At 35.7% G+C, this 15,009-nt stretch overlaps 1 protein-coding gene across 9 annotated transcripts in view; it reads right to left on the minus strand.

The window, feature by feature from the left end:
- Positions 1-15,009, minus strand: part of Qk (quaking) — a 112,891-nt gene that overhangs the window by 16,589 nt on the left and 81,293 nt on the right. The window lies entirely within an intron of this gene.

Consider the following 15,009-nt stretch of genomic DNA (forward strand, 5'->3'; position numbering starts at 1 on the left):
TGCCGAAAGTCCTCAACTCAATTCAAGCATAGGTTAAATTGCTATTTCATTAACAAATTCATGAGTCAAAAGTCCTAGGCATGTTAAGAAAAAAGCTTCACCTACTATTTTCTAGTCCCTCTGACTTTCTCCTTAAATGTAACACCTGTCTTAGTGGCCACAATTTATCAGCAAGTTATGGTAGAAAGCATGAAGTACACTTATCTAACCAGAAGAATTTTAAACATTCAAACCCACATGTAAATAATGCTCCATCTATTAGTGTGTTCAACATGCAGCCTACTGCTCACATCACTGAGGACAGTTGTGAATGCGGCTTAGCACAAACAGTAAAGTTACTTAAAACATCACACAACTTCTGAGGGAAGGCTTGAACAATTTTGTATCTTGACTGCATTATCAGGCAAGGCTAGGTTTTGTGTACTGCTGTTTTGGTCCAAGACTGTTGAAACTTTCCTTGGTCAGGAAAATCATTCAATTAAATATTTCGCATGCAAAGAGTCTTAGATGTTTATAGCTTATGAAGAACTAAGCATTTATTATTTAATTTAATCTTAATAACTTGTGAAGCACTCAGCACCATTATTAGCTCTGCCACTGACTGTACTGTTTTACAGTGAAACTAGAAGAAAAAAATGTATCATTGTCTTAATGAAGCATTTACTTTCCTTAGTAACAAAAGCTATAGTTAAGTCACAATTGAAGAATGAGGCAAATTTAGGATGAAAATAACACATCCCTGTAGGAAAGTAAAACATTTTATTTTTGAAATCCAAATTGTCCCATCATCCTCATCCTCCTCATCCTCCTCCTCATCCTCATCATCAGTACTAGTACTAGGAGGAGGAAGAAGAAAAGGAGGGAAAGGAGGAAGGGGAAGTTGGCTATTTTTGCTTTTTGTTGAGACAGTCTTTAGACTGACCTCAAACTCAGAGAGATCTCCCTGTCTCTGCTTCTCAAGTAATAGTAATAGATTAAACATATGCACCACGTTTGTCTATTCCTCAAGTTCTTAAGTGTAAAATTACTTAGCACTGTAAATAATCTATCTTGATGCAACCATTTAAGTTAGCTACTAGAGTATACATCAAGTCTAGAGCTCAAACTCGGGGCCTGAACAGTGTCACCTTAAACGTGATGCCTGCAGCACCAGAGTAACTATGCTTTAAAGGGGAAAATTATATAAGGTCACCTGTGTCTGGCCACAACTGTACACACTGTGCTATGTCTAGTCTGTATTCTGAGACTTTATAATATTATATAGTACAGCATGTCAATCAATGTGACACTAAATGAATTTATGAAATTAGTAACATACTATCAGGAAAAAAAAAGTACTTAAAAAGAACTAAAAAGCACATCAAGAAATCAAGGAGGACTGCTAAGACGGTTTGATTAGTTATGGCGCTTGCTGCCAAGCATGATGACCTAAATTCTATCCCTAGGAACCACACAGTCAAAACAGACAACCAACTCCTCCAAGTTGACCTCTGACCTATTAATCTGTGTATACAAGCAAACAAATGTAAAAGGAAAAGAACTCAAATACTATTGTAACAAAAGGACCACTGAAGGCTTCAAGGTCTAGAATAATGTTTAAGTTACATAAGTGTCCACTGGTAGTAAATAGAACAGACTCACTGAAGTGTGTGTGTGTTAGCTTTATCTACAAGTACCATAAGAAAAAGACACAGAGAAACGATGTAGTCATGTGCTACTGCTACCAAAAGGAGAATTTGGGAAGGAAAAGAAACTAGGAGCATCAGAAATGAATGAAAGTGGAGGACATTAGGCAAAGCTGTCATTCATACAGAAAACAAGGGAGGATCACTGAATATAAGAGAGGGAAGAACTGTAGAAATATTATGTTTAAGACATCTTTATGGTGTCCAGGTAGAGACAAAGAAAAGACATTTTGTGTTGGAATATCAGATTAGTCACAGTGATAACTGCAGAGATCATCACAGATGTGATTATCTGGAAAGCATCTGACTCAATGAAAGTATAACACTTCTCTACAGTGGACACCATATGACCAAACCAAGGAATTAGGAAATTCAATTCTATCTGTTTTCTTTTCTCACTTGTATTAGTGAGTAAAAGTCTTTGCTGTATGCTGTTGTAGCACTGGAGTAGCCTGGTAAGTAGTAGTTTCTCAATAGAGGTTTATGAAAAGAACTAGTTTTCCAGTCACTTACTGCTGCTTTTAATCTTATCCGCATACACATGTAATTTCTAAGTGTAGCAATCATAGTTTCCTTTTCTTTTAGTAGAGAATATCACCACCCATCTCACAGAACTTATTAAAGCACTAATATCAAAAAGTTAGCTATTCTGAAAATTTGCCAACTTGCTCAGATTTTATATAATACTGTTAATCAAAATGAAGCTCGAAGGATTAACTAAAAACAAGTTGACGTATTTGATTTATAAAGAGTAAATGTCTTCTGTCCCCATAAAGGCACAATAAAATAAAAATCATCTTCACAATTCATTACTATGGTTTCAAAACTAATTTCCATAAAGGAATCTTGTTACTAATGAATGTGATAATCTGAAAGTCACTTCTGAGTTAAATTTAAAATTTGATTATCAAAATGAAATTAGAAAATAATGCTACCAGTGCTACCAAATAAGCTTACCTGAATTCAAATTACAATACTTATCTGTACATTAATATATTAAAATGCTAGATTTACTATTAATGATTTCAATAAAAGTATCACATACTAAAAATGAAATGTCACAAAAAGTTAAATGAGAGTGAAAAAAGTATAAACTGTTGGGAGACATTTGATTTTCCTAATTTTGTCAATCCAGTGTCAAGGATGTTAACACAGTGTGTGGTCCACAATGTTCTACCTAATACAAGGAACACAAGGCTACTCACCAACCATCAGAAAAGCATGCAAACAAATTAAAGGGAGTATGAAAACAACCAAACTGAAGGAGATACACAGAGAGGTTATTCATGTTTCTTCTATTAAACATATTTTAAATATTAAAAAAATAAAGAATCCAGGATGTATATCATACACTTAAGTGTAAAAGAACTAAAATTAACCTAGTAAATGTAGTACTTATTTAAATATGGGATATAAATATTGTTTAACAACCACGTATGAAGTTCTATATAGTAAATTTAACATGCAAATTCGGAGGGATGCACAGAATACACAGTTGAAAACAGGGCACTGGATATGTATCACAAAAACTTTTCTTAAAGAATAAATACACTGCTCTGTTGTCATTATCCTCTATTTGTTAACAACTCCAATCTTGAGTTATAAGCTATCTAAACTAAACTGTCAATCACATGTCAAGATGAGGTGTCCTTCAATAAGTTGACACAGGAATGGCTCTTTGTGCAAGCTGTTCAGTATTATCATAGATGAGACACTGAGCGACAGACAACACAGAGCTTCACCAAGTACAAAACTCCCAAGTGTGCAGAAAGGTGCTCCCACTTGTTTTAAGAAGCCTGAGCCTGATAGCATTACAGGACAAACAGTAACCAGATTGTTAATAGCCAATGACTGAAGAAAACAATGTGTGCCGGGCGTGGTGGCACACACCTTTGATCCCAGCACTTGGGAGGCAGAGGCAGACAAATTTATGAGTTCGAGGCAAGCCTGGTCTAAAGAGTGAGTTCCAGGATAGCCAGGCTACACAGAGAATCCCTGTCTCGAAAAAAACAAAACAACAACACCAAAAAACAAAAGAAAAGAAAAAACTATGTGTAACCCTGATTCTAGTTGTTCTTGCCCTAAGTAGAACACACATCTAAAAGTGAAGTGGTATAAAAGATAACTGAATCAGAAATGAATTAAATATAATTTTAAAAGTTGAAAGGAGGGGAGGGGAGGGGAGGGGAGGGGAGGGGAGCAACCAGTCTATGTCAATTTCTGTAAGTCCTTTTCTGTCCTGTCACATGTGCTTAAGCAGCACACAGCAGAGGGCCTCATACACAGCACAGTCTTATGCCAATTGGATTCTAAGGACCTCTACTGAAACTCTGAGATCTGGTGGGGGAGGACTCCTCTATGGACCTTTACTTTACACTCAAGTACACCTTTAAAAATGTACCCACCATTGATTCAAGTTTCACCCATGGGTCAACTAAAATATTAGGAATACAAGATGCTACTCAGACATGCCAACATGCAACTAAACACCATGCAATAAAGATTAACAAAAACATTTTACTTTAAAAATATTTTACTTTGTCACTTATCAACTAAATAATTATTCTTTTTCTAATATAACTGTGTCCCCCTAATAATGTATTTTGAAAGATGCAACAATATTTTCAGGTATCCAGATTATTATTACTATACTATTTCACTATTTTCGTAATGAAACAGCAACCTAGTTACTTACAGTAGGCTCCCATAATACTTTATCTATTTTATGAATCAATTATACAGCCTTGAAAATTTAAATACTTCAGCTTTGAGTGTTTAATCTAAAAAACAGATAAAAAGACCACACAGAAACTGATTATTATGGTCAGTGTCCTGAGGACAAATGGTATTGTACACACTATGATGGTCCCCACTTTGGACACTTATTCAAAATTACGCTAACATATAATTCTTTGGAGACTCAGGAGAGAGTTGAAGTGTATTCTGAGAACATGTACATGAAACCTGAATAATACCACTTATTGAAGCCTGAAAACCACATTTGAATCCAAAATGTTTGTTTTTTTTTTTAAATTTTATTCTACCCTTTGTGTCTCCTAGGTGTAAAAATACATTATTTACTATTTACATATAGTATGAACTTAAAATATTACCTTATTGTTTATAAAAACAAATTATTCTTCCAACAACGCTCTGCAGTGCTGAATACAGAACAAAATCATGACCAGAACTGTCACACTCTTCCCCAGAGATGCCAAACTCTTTCCTTACATGTGCTTGTCATGCATTTGTGGGGTTAATGGGGTGGGGGGGGGGGGTGGGGGGGTCACAAGCCCTAATAAACTGGCCTCATGTGAGCAGGGATCAATTCACTCTCATCAAGAACTTATAAAGCCATAAGCCTCTACAAAAATCTCATCTATAGAAGGACTGGCTTCTTTTTTCTAAATCTGTAATTTATGAGTTTATTCAAACCCATCAAATTACTATAAGTAACCGCCTCAAACATTTGAAAATTCCCATTGCAACTCATTTAGTTTGGCAGACAGGCAGACCCAATCCAATGCTTTTATCCCACAGCTAAGCATCACAATGGTAATTCTGCTCTGACACTCTGAAGAGACTGCTAATTACAACACTGAGTCCCATTCAGATGAAAATGGCAGCGAGCACAGAAACACCCTCTTCACAAGTGCTCACTCTCTCTCTCTTCTCTCCTCTCCTCTCTCTCTCTCTCTCTTGCTCTTATCATGAACTGCATGCATTTTGGTTAGATGTTTAAACATCTTTTAATTTCTTTTTCTCACCAAAACAAACAAAGCCAAAATGCCACATACTTCAGTCACTAGGACTTGTTCATATACTTCAGTTACTAGTACTTGTCCAAGAGCAGCAACTGACTGACAATCTGGCTTTAAAATGTCTTGAAGAAACTATTTCAGTATCCAGATGCCTCTTACTATCATCATTACTTTCATATTATTTTCAGATTATAATTAAAACAATTTACCATGAGTCAAATCCATAGAACATTAAGCAAAGAAGAACTCCTGAGAAATAGGAAAATATATATTATAAAATATTATTTTCTCTTTATTTTTTTCTCAATTTCAATGACAGTGATAACTGGTTTTTCTAAAAAGAAAATTAAAATGATTTTGTTATGATAAATATATTTCCAAATTTCAAAATATTCCTTGATTAATCAGCACACTTAAAATTTCAAATTTCTCAGCTGGAAAAATTGCAGTAATATATTAAAACCAAATATTTAATTCATATTAACTTAGATCCCTATGGATGCTAATGCTTCTAAAAAAATCAAATATATATTAAAAACTCATTCATATTTAAGTTCAAAATACCCTTGAGTAAATATGAAAACAGGAGGATTCTATCACAAAGCCATACAGCCCCAAAACACTGTATGAACTGTCTGAGCGTAATGACATCTATGTATGTAGAGAGTCTCTTAAGATTTAAGTGTAAAGCTGGGCGGTGGTGGCGCACGCCTTTAATCCCAGCACTTAGGAGGCAGAGGCAGGTGGATTTCTGAGTTCGAGGCTAGCCTAGTCTACAAAGTGAGTTCCAGGACAGCCAGGGCTATACAGAGAAACCCTGTCTCAAAAAAAACAAACAAACAAACAAAAGAGATTGAAGTGTAAATTCCTGTTTCTTGGTACCATGAATTTCTCCAGTCAGAAGTTAGTACTTTTCAGTTCAGCTTTCCAGTTTAGTCCTGGCATAACACATGGAAACTGTTTTCCTTTAGAAAAAGATTAGGAGATGAAGGCCCTTAGTTCCACTTTCTTCTTAGTCTTCATATCAGCAACAAAAATATCCTGTTTCCCTCATCTGGAATTTTTTGAATCCCTTCTGAAATAATGATGTATAAAAATGCCTACTGTTCCCCCCACACATTTTCTTTTCTAAAAATTGCATTAGCGTTAGCATGGTGCATAATGGGTTTCACTGAGACATTTTCACATTTTGTGGACCAGGAAGAGAATTACTGCATAGATTCATTTTACATATAGTGCCTCCCATTATCATCAACTGAATCTGCTACTGGCTTCTCCAATGCTGCAGTTGAGGTAACCAATCCTTTTAACACAGGAAAGAGGAAGGGGGACACATCTCACACTTTCACACAGCTAAAGTAACCACTTTTACAACACCCATCAAAGGCAGGTAAGTCACACTGCTTGGTACTATCTATAGAAAACTGAATACAATAATTGGTGTTTGGGGGCGGGAGGGAATAAAGGTCAGGATTACAAGAGGAAAGCTGCTACCATGCAGAACAATAAACACTAATGCCAACCCCTGTTCAGACAGGTTTTGTCAGCTAGAGATACATGCATGCATGTGTGCATCAAGTCCATCTGTCCTTTGAGGGCCACAGAGGAGAATATTTACAACCAATGAAAAGACTGATACATTCACAACCACTTTTATCTAAATGAGACTTAAAAGCCAAAGACCCAATTACTGCAGAATATACATCCATAATATATATATATATATACTTAAGTAAATATGAGATGTTCATTAAAATAGACAATATCACTGGGCTATCATGAGGGTTAGGGATAACAATTCAGAGGTAAGTCCCTGCCAGACATACTTGTGAGGCATAGAGCCCTAGATTTACCTAACAAATTAAATAGGTAAATAATGTAAAAAGTATAGTAATCATATTTTAAAAGACAAAACCACATAGAATATATTCATCAAGAACTACACTAAATTAAAAACAACCAATGTGATACAAAGAAAAGTTCTAAATACTACAAAAGAAATTAGAAAATACTTTGAAATGAATAGTAATATGTACCATAACCATATTTCTACCTATTAAAGAAAGGTATCAGATCACTAGCCTTGCTTTAAAATGTCCAAGTTCAAATAAAGTAGAAGAAAAGCAAAGCAGAGGTAATGAAACAGTAACAGAAAAGTTAACAAAAATCAGAATGTAAAATTTAGAAGACTAATGAATTTGATCAAGAAAAATGAAATCACAAATTGACATCATGACAAAAACGAGCACTATTATAGATCTTACAGCCTTATGGGGATAAAAAATTTATAAATGAACTTTACGATAAATATTTTGACCAGTAGGATATTAGAAACACAAGAGAAATTCTGAATATCAATTCAGAATTATTTGTATTTAAGAGCCTTTATGCTAATACAAGAACAGGAGAGGCACATAACAAAAAGAAAGAAGTATTTGTTTGATATGACTCAAACTAAAAGTAAAATAAACTTTGAGAAACCCAGTAAGAGACAAGAAGCTGGGTTAACTTAAAGGCATAACCCAAACCAACTAATTTAGTAGGTACATGAAATACCAAGAACTGAAAACAGGTCACGATTCTATGCCACAAAAGTAAAAGATCAACCAGCCAACCAAAAAAAAAAAAAAAAAAAAAAAAAAACAAACAAAGCTAGAAATTTGTAATGTATGACAGCATTAATGTAGCAAAAGTAAAAGAAAACCCTGAATACAGAATTGGGAGATAGCCTAATTTGGTTTCTGTTGTGATAAGACGCAGACTAAAACAAACTTGAGAAGGAAAGCTACTTGGATAGCACTTTACAGTCCAGCACTAGGGAAGCCAATGCAGGACCACCAGGCAGGAACTCAAACAGTGACCGTGGAGGAATGCTGCTTACCGGCATGCTCAGGTACATATCTAGTATTACCACATGCTTACAACAATTATAACTAGAAAATATCCCCCAGACATGCCCACAGTTTAATCTGATGAAGGTGATTTCTCAACTGAGTTTCTTCTCAGATGATTTTAATTTGTGTCAAGGTAACAAAAAATAACAAATACATGAGATAACCTATACATGAGATAATATACAACCTTTCTGTGATATAAAATAAAAAAAAACCAATTTGAAAGGTCTAACATGGAAGTGAATAATTGTAGTTGACTTGTAAATAGAGGGGTGCTATGCTAAGACTTGAAGAACTTTGCCCCCCCCCCCAAATTTGGTAACAGACCAATTTATTTTTAAAGGGGTCAAGTTTTCTAGTTCTAAGAACATAGTTCAACATTGATATTAAGGGCCTTATGAAATTTGTGTGATCTAATTACTAATATAAACAATTTGTAGAAAATCAAAGTTACAAATAATCATTTTGCCCAGACCCTAACTGGCCAGCAAATACAAATTCCTTGGACATTTTGCAAAAGTTATAATTATTTTTAAAGTCCACTTAGGAAAAGGAAAAACATCATGAAAACTAGTTTGCCAATTATCGTATATCCCAATAATTCTAAGTAATACTAATACTCTCCTATAATGTACCGCCCTAACACAAGGCATTATTTCTCCCTATATAAGCTCTGTTTAATGTATCTTCACACAGTAATATCTGCTATGGCAACCTAGTGCCTTGAAATTGTTTTTCAAAGCTTATTATAGATAACTCAATAATAGAGTATCCACCTTCCTATCATCACAGGTCTAGACTTTGAGAGGACAAAAATCCTCCCCCCATTTACAAGAAACATTAGAAAACTTAAAGGAACCTACCCTAATATTTTTAAAATGTCAAAGAAGACTGTACTATACAGCAAAGACTTTCAAACCAAACAGCTCATTTCCTCTTCCACTTTCAGAAGAGAGAGTGCGGTGCAGTTTGAGTTTTACTTGAGTAAAATGATAAAACTGAATGATTTTCTTTGATATTTGACATTTTAAAAATATATCAACTTTACTAGCTTACTAGGGAGGACTACTAGGAAGGAGTGAAAATGACAAGTGAGGATACTCTTCCAACCCAAGGAAATCTTACGGAGGCCCAGCATGATGGTTTCAGATCTTAGTATTAGAACTCAGGGTGGCAGACTGAAACAGGAGGAGCCTGAGCTCAGGCTGGGTCACACAGGGAAGCCTGGCCTCCTAACCCCATCTGTGTCTACCCTCAAAACGAAAGCAGAATTATCAACAGTTTCTTTTCTTTCTTTTCTCTCTCTCTCTGTCTCTCTCTCTCTCTCTCTCTTGTTGTTGTTGTTGTTGTTGTTATTATTTTTCAAGACAGGGTTTCTCCATGTAGGCCAGGATGGCCTCGAACTCAGAAATCTGTCTGCCTCTGCCTCCCAAGCGCTGGGATTAAAGGTGTGCGTGCTACCACGGCCCACATCAACAGTAGTTTCTATTGAGGATAAGTCTCTAATGACTTCTGAGTATATTTGTAGTAGATACTTAGACAATAAATACGGCCTTGATCAATAAAATACTATATATAATGAAAAAAAGCTACTCATGCCTACTTAATGCATGGTCTATTAGTAAATTAGAAAACAAAAGGATTAAAGTACTCTAGCAAACAAAAGTGAAACAAAAACATTATTTCCTACAAAACAAGTCTTCTAAATATCTGATTCTAAAGATGTGTGGCCATTGCAAAACTTTTATTAATTATGAAGTTAGATTTTAATACTGAGCTATTTTTCGGGGGGGGGGGGGGTTGGCATATTGTTTGTTGTATGCTTACTGGCAAAAGGAATGAAATCGACTTAAGGTTGTTTTAAAACCCAAATTTAAGCCCAGCATCATTAATCAGATAGACCTTCAATCCTAGTACTCTGGAGACAGAGGCAAAATCTTTTGAGCTTCTAGGAACAGGTGAGTCTTCATAGCCAGAGCTACACTGTAAAAACCTGTCTCAAATCAAAACAAAAACAAACAAGGTAAAACCAAAACCCACTTTTGGGTTTTAGATATTGCTCCAGAAGGTAGGGAAGTATTTGCTGAGCATGCATGAGGACGCCAAGTTTCTACCCTGCAAATGCAGATAAAACTGGGTATAATGGCACATGTCTGTATTCCCTGTGTTCCTATGGGGAGACAAGAGTAAGAAACAGAAGAGCTCCTGGACCTTCATATTCCAAGAAATACCATATACTCAGCAGAAACAACAAACCCTACTCAAACAAGGTTAAAGGAGTACACCAATACCTAAGAGGCTGCCCTCTCACCTCCTTACCTGCACCCCCAATTCAAACACATGAACACTCCCTGCACACACATAACAACATACAACAACTTTTCAAATTTAGAATACATACATACATACACACACACACAAAACCAAATGTGACTTACTAAAATATTACATTTAACATTTTAAAAATAGACAGGTTAGAACTGTATAACAAGTAAGGATATAACGTTTGTCAGATTTATGAGCCTTAAAACCCAGCAGAGATAAAACTACAAACATGATACTTAATTCCATTTAATTATAAAGCTCAGATCTAGCAATGCTGACAGTGTTCCACGCCTCACCTCACACCCCCTAGATTCAGCTTTCTCCACAAAAAAAGGGCACAGAATTGTCCTTTTATCTTTCTAGAAAAGACTGATGCCAAGTGTAAGAACAAAACAAGACAATTTTGGGCTTTAGCTGTAAATTTAATCTTTAAATGATATCATAAGCAAACTAACAGTCCCTTGCAATGAGATGAGACCAGAGACTGCAGTATATCTCCTCAAAACATAGAAAGAGAAAAAAGAGGGAGGGGGGGGAGGGGAGGGGAGGGGAGGGAAAGAAGAAAGAAGAAAGAAGAAAGAAGAGAAGAAAGAAGAAAGAAGAAAGAAGAAAGAAGAAAGAAGAAAGAAGAAAGAAGAAAGAAAGAAGAAAGAAGAAAGAAGAAAGAAGAAAGAAGAAAGAAGGAAGAAGAAAGAAGAAAGAAGAAAGAAGGGAAGAGAAGAGAAGAGAAGAGAAGAGAAGAGAAGAGAAGAGAAGAGAAGAGAAGAGAAGAGAAGAGAAGAGAAGAAATTGATGCATTAGCTTGTAATTCTCAGTATCTGAGATTGCCAGCTCCAGGCCAAGCATGGCTAGAAAACAAAACAAAGCAAAATTATTCCTATTTTCCTACAGAACTTGGCCATGGATTTAAACCCTGGGAAACACCCAGGTTTGAGACCATTAGGCAATAGGCATTTTCTGCTACATTAGTATAAACTTCCTAGAAGGTAACTTAGGAGTAATTTTAATCCAGTTTTTTGATGATATGCACTTCCAATCCTTTGGCTCTAAATGTTTGTGATATAACAACTCCATGTTCTCATCAAATTCCCATTTATTATTGCCATGTGGAAAAACTCATCATCTGGTTTCTCAATTTTCACATTTCCAAATCCAGTTTCTTTGTTTCTAACAATGTAAATAAAAGGCATCAATTGCTTTAAGGAATCACATATCATACTATATCAAGTCTAATCAAAATTCCTGTCAACTAATTTCACCTTCAAAATAAACCCTTCATCAAACACCTCCAACATCCTTTACTCTTGTCCAAACAATTTTTGTGTATCTAGCCATGACCTATTCTGAATAAGCACTTGAACTGAATGCTAAGTAGCATCTGAGCTTCCACTACTGCCCTCAAAGCCCACTAGCTAAGCACCCAGAAGAATCCATTGAAACAGGCATCAAATCATGCCATTCCTGTCAATCTCTCCCAACAACCTACTTCAGAATACAGACACAATGCCTTAACCTATTTCCCAATTACCTCACACATATCTCCAGCTCATTCAACTTTGTTGGGCACCATGGTATTTTTCAAACAGGACACAGGACCACTTCAGTTCTCAGTAACTGAGAAAACTCCTAAGATATGCAAATAGTTGTACTACACATTTCAGTTAGGTATTTCTCAAAATCATCTCTTCAAAAGCATTTTGTAATCATTAACTAAAGCAGCATTTCCCTAACCCATGGTTCTCTATCCCTTTTATTGTGCCTTAGAGATATACAAAAGTAAGTAAACACTCAATGCAGTATTGTTATAAATCTATGCCTAAAAACATGTCACTAGGGGAAACCACGAATAACACTATTAATGACTCTTTCACAACATAGAAAACTGTAGTTGTATAATGTCACACTAGAAAAAAATATTCTAGCTTCTAAAATATGCACTTAGAAAGTAAACAAGTAGCATTAACATCAGATTTGAAGTATAAGTCATCTAATTCTAGTTAAATTTCTGAATTTTCTTTTCAACAAATACAGCTAATACAAATAAATGCTGTTTTAGTTCTCCCTCACATGATGAAGTTTAAAACAGTTGGTTTCACAGACCCAGAATGTAGGATAGTGAATACAGAGACAGAAGATTGGGGGGGGGGGGGGGGGCAGTTTTAAGAGGTACACAATTAGAGTTAGATAAGAGGAATAAACTCTAGTGCTTCCTAACAACAAAATGGCTACATTTAAGAATTTATTGTTTATAAACAGCTAGAAGATTTCCAACACAAAAGAACTGAAAACAATCTAAAGTGAAAAAAAGGGAAAGTCAGGGAGAATAAGAGAGGAATAAGAGGAGAAACAGCTAAAACTCAGGGTCACTTGAGGAATAGTATGGAAAGAAACCTACTATAGTAGAAGTAGTCACAAAATATATACATATATGAAAGAAATATAAATGGAGTCACTAAATAACAGGGAGACCAAGTCCAAGTAGACATCTCTCATCATCAAATGAGACATCCAATCTTTGAAATGCATTACATCTAAAGTTCTTGTTAAAGGAGCTCTATAGAACCCCAACAGCCAGAATATATTACTGAAGCTACTTACTGTTTGCTCTTCACAAACTGACAGTAATATCCTATTGCTGGAGGCAATATTTAAATAACTCATTCAACAAGAAGGTAGGTTAGTGCCTACCTAGAGCCTTCACTCCTACTGACTGGTGTTCATGGTAGTAGAAGGACTCTGCATACTGTATACAAGAGGAGACAGGTTCACACCAATCCAAGTATGATCTATTTGTTCTATAATGGTGGCCTAGTAGATACACAAGTGCAATAGTGATACAAACATTATGGGAGTAACTACCACTATCTGACTGGAATTAAGGCCCACTTCATGAGATGGAACACCCACATGGCCAGGAACCTGAGACAAGAAATCCAAATACTACTGTTCTGATAAAAGAACACAACAATAAAGTGACTTTCAATGACATTCAGCTATACTCATAGATAAGTGTCTTGCCCAGCCAATATCAAGAAGCAATCGAAGGGAACAAATATAGAGACATACAATTGGACAATATACAGATAAGAGCCCTTGCTTGGGAGACTCAGTACTAAAAGGAGTGTCTCCGTCTAATCTCTTATTTCTGTGCTCAGGGAACTTTGCAGAAGTGGAGGGGGAAATATTCTAAAATGTGCCATAGCTCTCATGTGAAATTCAGAGGACAGCTTCCAGAAATTGGTTCTCCCACCACTGTTGAACCTGAGACCAAACTCAAGTCAGGCTCATCAATCAACAAGAAATTCTATAAATGAAAAAGTGGGTACTCCAAAATCTTATCTCACCACTAGTTATTCCCCCACTAAATTAAAGAAACTGGCTAAAATTTTCTAGAACTCACTAATAATCTCCTAAATCAATGTTCTTCTTCTATAGTACCTTTTAGAATAAAAGTAAATTACAAAAGCAATGACTAGAAAAATAAAATGGGTAAATAGTAAACTATTAGACCATTTTCATTTTGCTACATTAGTTAAACACATGTGTTGTTAGATACACAGCACTGTAATACTTTCCTGTCTATGAAACTGCAACTAAATACCCACAAGTCCCCTTTGCACTGCTTTTCAAGACCACACAGTTACTAAGGAAAGGAAAGAGGATAAGATTGAACAAACAGTGCATATTTACAAACAATCTACATGTCCATGTTCCTTAAGTATCTATTGACAGAATTTGTATCAAATTCTTTCTTTGCAAGAAACCAATTTTGTCAAATGAATGGGGAAATGTTTCTAATGTATGAGGTCACTTAGAAAGTGGACTATGGCCTGGCAGTGGTGGCACACACCTTTAATCCCAGCACTTGGCAGAGGCAGGTGGATTTCGGAGTTCAAGGCCAGACTGGTCTACAGAGTGAGTTCTAGGACAGCCAGAGCTACAGAGAAACCTTGTCTCGAAAAACAAAACAAACAAACAAACAAAAAAAAAAAAAGAAAGAAAAAAGAAAGTGGACTATGAGGACAATAAAGATCAGATTGCTAGGATATAAACAACAGTAGATCCCAAAGACATTCATGGAAGCAACAAAATGGCTTTGGTGACAGCACACTAACAATAGATTTTCCTAGCTTCTTTAAGAGCAGCCAACTGAAATATTTCCATGAGAAACATGAGAAAGATGGCTTCATAATCTACTTAAAATCATTTTCTTCTCATTTCCCACTGGGGGGAAAAACAGTACTCTGATATTATGCAGCAATATAAATAAAGTGAAGAAGAGTTGAGGGAAGAAAATGGAGAGAAAGAATGGAAAGAGGTGTTAAGCCTCATGCGATGCCAGTC

Source organism: Mus musculus, chromosome 17, assembly GCF_000001635.26.
Source record: "Mus musculus strain C57BL/6J chromosome 17, GRCm38.p6 C57BL/6J".
In the NCBI taxonomy this organism is placed as follows: Eukaryota; Metazoa; Chordata; class Mammalia; order Rodentia; family Muridae; genus Mus; species Mus musculus.